This window comes from Gavialis gangeticus, unplaced genomic scaffold (assembly GCF_001723915.1).
Source record: "Gavialis gangeticus isolate Ggan-Ray unplaced genomic scaffold, GavGan_comp1, whole genome shotgun sequence".
NCBI lineage: Eukaryota > Metazoa > Chordata > Crocodylia > Gavialidae > Gavialis > Gavialis gangeticus.
In genome coordinates this window covers 62,401,799-62,409,795 of record NW_017728995.1, presented here as the reverse complement: position 1 = coordinate 62,409,795, position 7,997 = coordinate 62,401,799, and the positions used below count along the sequence as shown (strand labels likewise).

The 7,997-nt window shown below is 42.0% G+C and overlaps 1 long non-coding RNA gene across 1 annotated transcript in view; it reads left to right on the top strand.

Moving 5' to 3' along the window:
- Window positions 1-7,657, top strand: part of LOC109288243 — a 94,543-nt gene extending 86,886 nt beyond the window's left edge. The window contains exons 2-3 of the long non-coding RNA XR_002095103.1: window positions 648-789; window positions 7,502-7,657. This is a non-coding gene — a long non-coding RNA (uncharacterized LOC109288243). The remainder of the gene's footprint in view (window positions 1-647; window positions 790-7,501) is intronic.
- The last annotated feature ends 340 nt before the right edge of the window (window positions 7,658-7,997 follow it).

Below are 7,997 nucleotides of genomic sequence, written 5' to 3'. Positions count from 1 at the left end.
CTCTGGTATTTTCAAGCTTTCTCATGCTTGACTTTTCAACCTTATTGTTCGTTTACTATAAAAAGATATTATTATTAATGCTAGCATTTTGAAGCACCTAAAGGCTAATCAGACCTGTGCTTCATTGCACTGTGGAAGCATTTGAAAATGACGTTCTTTTTCCTTAAAGCAGGGACTCTGATATAACACTTGGTTGAGGTGAACAAGTGGACCGAGGGAGACAGGATAGCAAAAATATTAGGACATGAGCCATCAGTTTCAGACAGTTGAATAAGCACTTGTATTTTTGTTGCTTGCTTAAATCAAAGAAAACTTTCAGCACTCTGGAGACCCATTCATCGTCTTAGGAGCCAATATGTACTGTGTTGTTCCATAACGTGTGATAGTCAGTGATGGTATCTTTAAGCACAAAAAAGTCCTACTTATATTAATGACTCTACTTAGTTATGGGTGTCCTTTAAGTACCTTGCTGAATCAGACCCCATTATAGCAATTTTCCTCAATAGCTGTAGCTCAGATGTGACCCTCAAGGGCTCTTTTGGGGAGCTTCAGTCTGAATCTCACCAGCTCTCCCTATCAAGAATAATGCTGTAACAACAACAGTCAGCCAACACCATCTAATTTTGCACATTATTTTGTGTTTTCAGCCACTCCATTGGCTCTCAGGCTGGTGGAAGTTTAATATTGGCTGGCTCTACATGGCACACCAGGAAGAAAAATGTCTGCTGTCAGTGAATTAATTACCCTGTTTGGCACCTATCAACCTCTCATTTTTTAAGTCATCCACAGGTAAGTAAAATAGTCTGACCTATAAAAGTATCAAAAAATGGAAAAAAATATAGATATATCCATAAATCTGTATAAACAGAATCAGTGATGGATGAGTACCTTTACATTTTGGAACCATATGTTTGCTGACTGATTGGAAGGAGCATCCCATAATTCACTCGAGAATCTGCCTCTTGTGAGTTATTGTCTCCTTCATCATTTAAAGAATATTTCATCTGCTGCAGATGAACTCTAGCCACGGTAACCTGTCTGGCATTTTGCTATTTTTCTTTTTATCTGTCTTATACCATTTGATTTTGTATGGTTCAGTCTTGCAAGTTAAAACCCCTGGCATCTATATTGTTCAATTTTAGTGTATGAGAAAGCCAATCCAGCAGAGTGTCCAGTGTTAATTCTATGCCTCTTTCCTAGGCATGGTTACTAATTAATTGGTTTTGGCAGCACTGTACATATTCATTGCCCAGAACTATATACTGTAGTATGTAATAAATGTATATCAGATCACTAACTTAGTTGCATAATTTACTGTAATGCAGGCATTTTGGTGTACCTAAGCATTTTATGTTAAAAACACTTAAAATCTCTTGAGAAGATATGTAGTTCCATTGATTTGGGACTTGAGTTCAATTCCCAGCCCTGCCATAAATGTCTTGTATCATTTTTGGTCATACTGCTTAAACTTTTTGTGCCCCAGATCCTCAAATGAGATGCAAGGACAATGTCTCCCACCTTTTGTCTGTTCATACTGTTAGCTCTTCAAGAAAAGTGTATTATATCATGCGAATGGCATCTAGTGTTATGGGGCTCTTACCTCAACTGTGGCTGCCAGTGCAATTGGAAGATGAACAATAGCAATGTTCTCAGTGTCTACACTTGCATTTACACCGGCTTAAATTTACTGTGCAGCAATTTACTGCACAGCAAGCAGGAATAGGTTGGCTTCTACACATGCAGGCATGAAAGCACATGAATGCTGTGTGTGGACTGACTTGGGACTAACCTTAGTCCCAAGTCAGTCCACACACATAGTGTTACTGCTCAGTAAGACATCCACATGTGCGTTACTGCTCAGTAACTAATTGGGTATAAATTTGATACCTGCATGATGCAGGTATCAAATTTATGCTCAAGTTGGTGTAAGTCACCATATTTACTGCACAGTATGGGTGTGCACGTAGATGTGTGCTGGTACTGCACAGTATTTTCAGTTACCGCACAATAAATGCACACATGTAGATGCACCAAGTGATGGGATTCTTTGCAGGAAGAAGGAATAAAACTTTGCAGTACACATAGATAAGATTTTGTTTGTGTCCTTTACATGTTTTCAAAATTGTTATAATTTTGGACAAGCAGTTTTGGAAATAGACAAAGAACTTTACCAACAAGAGTTATAAAGGTTGGGATGAAAAAGTTAAGCTTTTCTTCCATATTGTACAAGTGGAAAAATAGGCTTCTTTAGCATTATATTTAAAAATTTGCTGGACAAAATATGCGTTAATCAGGCCCTACCTGGCGTATCATATTCTTTGGAATAGCTCTTCCTTGAAGGAACAGTGCAGTCTCAAGGAGTAAGTGGTAAAGAAGTACTGAAACCCAGTGTCAGCTCTTATAGTGGTTTGCACTGTGAACTTGGGCAGACTGACTCTTCTCACTACTTCAGTCCCTTTTTCTGGAAAATGGGGATAATATCACTTAACAGTGTACATATACTTTTTTTAAGGTCAATTAATATTTGTACAGTTGTAGCAGGCTTACCTTTCAGAGCTTGGGTTGAGTTCCAGGCTTGAGATCCTGCTGTTTTGATTGGCAGAGCCCATCCACCAATCAGAAGGCAGCAGGAGAAATAAAGTTATGCCCCTTTCCTGAGGAGGGGTGGGGAGAGAAGAGCTCCCTCGGACCTGATTGAAGACTGTAAACTGTCAGGTCCAGAAGATGTCAGGGGCGGAGCCCTGGAGCATATAAAAGGAGCTGTGCACCCAGCACAAGGGGCAGATGCTGCGAGGGACTCAAGAAGAGCGGAGCCAAGAAAAGCTGGGAGTTTCCCCACAGTAGGCAATAGACCCAAGGCTCCTAAAGTTGCCACTGGAGGAGCAGCCTTGGGAGCGGTAAGAGCCTGCTCGGGCTGTTGATGGCGCACAGGGACAATGCATGGAGACCCGGTCCTGGGAGTGGTGTGAGACTGCTCGGGCACATCACATCACAGTGCGCAGTTCAATGCACGGAGCCTAGGCTTTGGGAGCCGCAAGTGGTGGCTTGAGCCTGCAACCCCGGCAGGGCCTTGGGGGCTGCAGTGAGGCGGCTCAGGCCCCATCTCCTGGCAAGCAGCCAGGTCCCACGGTGCACAGGGCGACACATGGGCCCGAGCCTTGGGAGCGAGGGAGCCACGAAGGCTGCTTGGGTTAGCCACCTGGCATGAGGGTCCAGCCTGTGCTAAAAGAGCCCTCAGTACTGAGCCATGGTACAGGGAAATAGTAGTTTTGCAGCATGAGGCTCAGCACCCAGGAGCCAGCAGCAGTGGTGCAGCCGCTGAGAGGAGCTGAGCCCTTGGTGCCCAGAGTGGGGCACAGAGTGGAGAGGAGCCCAGCAGCGTGGGAGAGGCCTGGAGAGGTGCTTCAGCAGAGGAGACCCCATCAAGCTGCACCCTGACCACTGCTGCCTGGGGGAGCGTGAGTCATTGGGCCCTTGGGTCCCACAGGGGAAAGACATTTGGGGCGGGCAAACCCAGAGAAGGGGCTAGTGGAGGCCGTAAGAGGAGGGGGCCCTGGTGCTCCCTGAACACCCCTGCAAGGGACCCCATTGCAAGGAGGACTATCGCTTGCCATGGGTCAGGGACTATATTAAGGAATAGATGTTATTAAAATTGTTCATGTTTGTGCCTTATACTTTGTTATTGAAATGTTGTATTGTGATTTAGTTTAGTGTTCTCTGTGTGTGTGTATATCTATATATATGATATTTAGTTTGATATTTATGTATAGTATAACTTAATAAATTGTATATAGTTAAGAACTTTGGGTTCAGGCTGACTCCATAGAGGAAAGAGGGATCTGCTTAAAATTCTGGCATCCCTCTCACAGCACCTCCTCCTGCCTACCCATCGTACTCAATTGAGAATAGGGCCCACCCTTGGGTGTACCCAGCTTACACAGTGCTTTGACCATGTGGAGTACTAAGACCTTAACATAATCTCTATTCACTATACTTCGTAGATTCATAGATTGTAAGCCGCTGGAAGGGACCTCACAAAAGCATTGGGTCCAGACCCCGGCACTAGGCAGGAAAGACAACTGGGGTCAGGTGACCCCATCAAGGTGACCGTCCAGTCTCCTTTAGAAGATTTCCAGGGTAGGTGATTGCACCACCTCTGGAGGGAGTTTATTCCACAGTGTGGACGCCGTAACCATGAAGAAGTTTTTCCTAGTGTTAAGCCTGGAACGGTCTTCCAGGAGTTTGTTTACCCCAAGGGTGCACTGGTGAACAGTTGTTCACCAAGTCCTTGATGTACTCCCCTGATGTAGCGGTAAGCTGCTACCAAGTCTCCTCTCAGCCTTCTCTTTTTTAGGCTGAAGAGACCCAAGTTCCTCAGCCTTTCCTCATATGTCTTGTCTTGCAAGCTTCTATTACTTTGTGAATGGACTGGTTCAAATAAAATAAGAAGCATCTCATATTTTTCTCAGGCTAATAGTCAAAGTGAAACTCAACACTTCTGTTATGTACTGGTAGAGGCTGAACTCCAGGAAAGTTTGATTATTTCAGGATGACCTAAAATCCTTTGACTTTTTCTCTCTCTATTTGAAAGGTCAGAGATATTTGCAATGGAGATGTGTACACTGGGCAAGACAGAATAGGAATCACAACATAGTTCTTTACCAATCATAGTAAACATTTCCTGATCAATAAATAAATCAATCAAATTCAATCTATTTATTATTTCTCATTTCTCACTTTCTGTTCCTTTCTGATAATTGAAGTGGAAGTCCCAAAGGAGGTGGCTTTGACATGATTGCCAAGTTGGTCAGTTGGGTTAAGCATCCAAACCTTGAGGTCAGATCCAACCCAAATCTCAAATCCATTGTTTGAAATGTTTCCATCAGTAGGAGGCATCATTGGGGTTTTCAGTCCAGGTAAAGCTCACTAATGGGGGTCTAATCTCTTTTTACAAGCTGCCCCTGTCTGAAATTGCTTAGGTGTTTGAAAAGCTTTGAATCTAATCAGAAGTCAATCCATTGGAGATGGATTAATGGACAGACTGAGACTGCTTTAATATTTTGATGGACACCAGGGCAGGATTGGCTATGCACATGGAATACAGTAATGCAGGAAAGATTACACTAGATGTATCCCTGCTAAATTTCTGGGCATTTCCAAATAAAACAGAAGTGTACCAATGCCTGAGCATCTCTGACTAAGTTGGGTATCGTGCTGGGAATAAGAGATTCTCCACCTTCTTGCAGAGCCTGACATCTAAGGCTTCATTAAACATCATAACTGAGATTCTCAATGCTGCCTTGGGGAACTGGGCATCACCTCAGTGCATCACAAAATTTCTGCCATCCAAAATATATACTTCTATCTAGTGGAGTACCTATTTGTTATCTTCCATGATGACAGATTACTGAAGAGCAGTGGCATTAAATGGCTCTGGAATGAAGAGGTACAAAGCATGAGGGCAGGGAAGAAAATGAAATATTATAGTACTCTGCTTCTGTTTCAGTTACCTCTCTATGCCTTGTTTTAAAAGACTGAACTGATAGTTGAGATATATCCAGAGTAAGCTCTGAGGACCAACAACCACTGCAATTGCTCAGCCAATTCTAAATATCATATAAGTGATCTATGATCTATATAAACTGGAGGGCATGGTCCTAGCTTTCCTCATGATAAGACTGGACATCTGATCACCTGACAGTCCAACATTATTACTGAGTAACATCAAAATATTTTGCTTCCTTTCTCAATAAATAATTATTTTAACACGATAAATTCAAAAAGCCATCTTATATGACATTTAAACTTTAGAGCAAAATGACTGAGCAGTGAATAATGAAACTTGCCCTGTTGATGGATTGCATGTTACCTTTCTATTCTTTCTCTCTCCATCATTGTCAGCACCAGCATTTCTCTCCTCTCTTTGGTGATTCACCTCACCCCCAGTAGAAGTACAGATTATTTGAAAATGTTTCATATTGAAAGCAGCTTTCATGCATAAGGAAACTTTAAAGCCAATGGGACTTAAATCATGAATCCATTTATATTCCCCTTTCTATGTTTTGGTTTGTCTTAGATTTATTTGTTGACAATACATATTTTTAAACTAGGTTTTCCTCTCCTTCCCAGAATCCTCATTTCTCCTTATGTTCAGCAGATGTCACAAGATTGCTGTAGTTCTGAAGGGCTGTCTCAGTTTCTCTATTGCTTTCAATCAAACCTCAAAAGCTTTGGTTTTCTATATTGTCCAGTTGACCTGGAAGCTTTTTTTATGTTTCCAGACTCCGTGACTCTGGCACATGAACACACTGCTCTCATGTGTGCTTCACACAGCAACACTTTTGTCTACTGTTTACCTCTGAACAGCCCCGGTAGCATCCTACATGCCAGCTGGTTCTCAGATGAAGTCGGAACTGTCTCAACCAGTGAGCAAACAGTCCCAGCTGCCACCCAATGGTGTCCCTTTAAGCCTAGATTAGGAGCATCCACTTCACAGTGTAACAAAGGGAGCATGGGCAATGCAGAGGGGATGTGGCATGGGGTCTGAGAGAGAAAGGAAGGACTCATATCAATCACTTTTCAGTTCCTGTTGCAATGAACACTGTCTTAACTAGGGACCATCTCTTTCTGTTTGACTATTCAGAGCTCAGCCCAAATACCTGACCAAAACCCAAAATCTTCCTGATATAAAGCTATTCTCATTAGTTGTTAAAGCTTTGCTTCCTTTCTACAACCCTTTCTTCCACATTCACTGTGTTTCTGATATACACTACATATCACATCCAAGTGACTTTATCTTGAACCAAAGAAAACTGAGAAGACCAAGGTCTGATATTGGTAACTATTCCCTTTGAGGTTCTTTTATGGGTTTTTTTCCCTTCAATTGGACACTGAGCATCATATCCATGATCAAATAAATGTTTAGCCTACTGCCAACTTCCAGGAACACTAATCACTAAAGAAAGCTTTTGAGCTTGGAGATGATCCAAACCTCTACAGATTTCAGCCAATCAGATTTCTCCCTGCCCCTAGGGAATTTCAAGGGGAAACTGCAGCAATGCCTCCAATACTGTGCTGGATGCCTACCAAATGACCTTGCTGGGGTCGTTTGACCCCAGTACTCTTTCCTGCCATGGCAGGGGGTCAGACTAGATGATCTGCTCGGGTCCCTTCCGACCCTAGAAACTGTGAAACTATGAAACCATGAAAGGTGGGGTTGCATGAGGGTTGCCAGGCCCTCTTATATGACCCAGAAGGGAATCTGTCTGCAGGTAACTAAGATGATGGTTACTTTGAGTTCAATAATATTGCTAAAAGCTTTGTTCTAATGTAAGAATTCTCAGGAGTCTACATCTTAATTTAGGGATCATTAAAAAGTGGAAAGAAGCAGATACCTGTGCAGTGGCTGTCTCCTTCTCTACATCTCTCTTGAGACTTTGCATATATCTCAATATGGGGTTTTAATGCAAATAACATGTATTTTTAATTAATTCTTTCACAGAAACCTCCTATGGGTTTCTGCACTCTGCTGTCAAGAATGGTACCTCTACCTCCATTTTGTTCTACGATTCAATATATTCCTGCCAGGGATGCAACATTCTTCTTCTACAGACACTCATGGTTGGAAATCTTTGCAAACAACAAATGGAAAAGGTATGGATATGCACAGTTTGTACCTTCTCTGAGACAGTTGCTCCGTAGGTCTTTTTAACTGTGAGCACTTGCCCCTTTAAAAACAGCTGTGGGTGTTTGATATATGGTATAAAAGATGGTTTTTGACTGAATGATATTGATATTGATATTTAATTTTGATGGAAAATAGTAAGAGAGAGCTGAATTTAGCAGCCTTTCACCTTAAAAGCTTGCTTGCATATACTGATAAGGTGACAGGCTAAACATGGGATTTATGAATGTATGTTTACTGAAGTTCCCCACTTAAAAATCACTTAAAATAACAATTGAATGTTGTTGCATGATAACATTCAAATGAACTTTCC